The sequence below is a fragment of the Orycteropus afer genome, unplaced genomic scaffold, assembly GCF_000298275.1.
Source record: "Orycteropus afer afer isolate SDZICR_OR568_19922 unplaced genomic scaffold, OryAfe1.0 scaffold00236, whole genome shotgun sequence".
NCBI lineage: Eukaryota > Metazoa > Chordata > Mammalia > Tubulidentata > Orycteropodidae > Orycteropus > Orycteropus afer.
This window is the reverse complement of record NW_006921823.1, coordinates 690,271-691,224: the sequence shown is the minus strand read 5'-3', so window position 1 is coordinate 691,224 and position 954 is coordinate 690,271. Positions and strand designations below refer to the sequence as shown.

Below are 954 nucleotides of genomic sequence, written 5' to 3'. Positions count from 1 at the left end.
GGAACAATGTTTTGTATAGTGCGTTATGTCAATTGAGCTTGATGTCCCCTGTGACTATGGTCCCAAGCCCTCAGGGTCAAGTACTGGGTCCCTCTGGGTAGCTGGCTGTGACCAAGCTGTGACCACAGCCTTGCCCATTGTCAACTCTATTATACACCTAGGAATTCTGATCATTCACATACACTTATAGGACCATTGTCTGCCAACCCTATATATGTTCTTGGATACCCTCCCCATTTCATAGACTTATCTAATCGTTCAGCTTGTCCACCCATCTGTCCACCCATATATCCATGTTTGCCTTCACTGACAATGCAGTATGGTATGTGAAAAAGGGTTCATATTTGTTGTCTGTACCTCCCATGTACCTCTCTATGTCTTTCTTATCTTCAGTGGTGCCATACTGGTCACTCACATTTGGTACATTGCCCTTCTCTTCACCCAAATCAATACTTATCTTTATCTATCTAACAGCCTTCCCTTCCCTCCCCTCCCCTCCCACCTCTGGTAAATAACAAAGAAAATTTCCTTCCATAGATAAACCTTTCCTTAATGTTTACAATAATGGAATAATACAATATTTGTCCTTTTGTGATTGACTTATTTCACTCAGCATAATGTAACAGTCCATTCTATCTTGCACCTCTCTTAACTTCCTCACCATTTAGAAGTTCTGTATCTACACAGTCTCTTCCTTCTTTGTTTGTAGTTGTCCTCACTTGTCAATTGATGTCTCTGATTCCCTGTTTACAATCTTGTAAGCTCATTTTACTTTGGATATGTCCATAGCTGTGGTTTCTGGGTTATGTCTTCTTGAGTATTAATGGTTGGTTTTTATTTGCTATTTTTGGTTCTCTGATCAAAGGACTCCCTTTAGCATGTGTTGTAAGGTTGGTCTGGTTTTAACAAATTCCCTTAGTTTCTGCTTATCTGGAAATCTCCTAATTTCACCAT

General features: G+C 40.0%; 1 protein-coding gene across 1 annotated transcript in view; it reads left to right on the top strand.

Annotated features, from left to right (window-relative positions):
• UBE2V2 (ubiquitin conjugating enzyme E2 V2) overlaps window positions 1-954 on the top strand; it is a 161,566-nt gene that overhangs the window by 43,761 nt on the left and 116,851 nt on the right. The window lies entirely within an intron of this gene.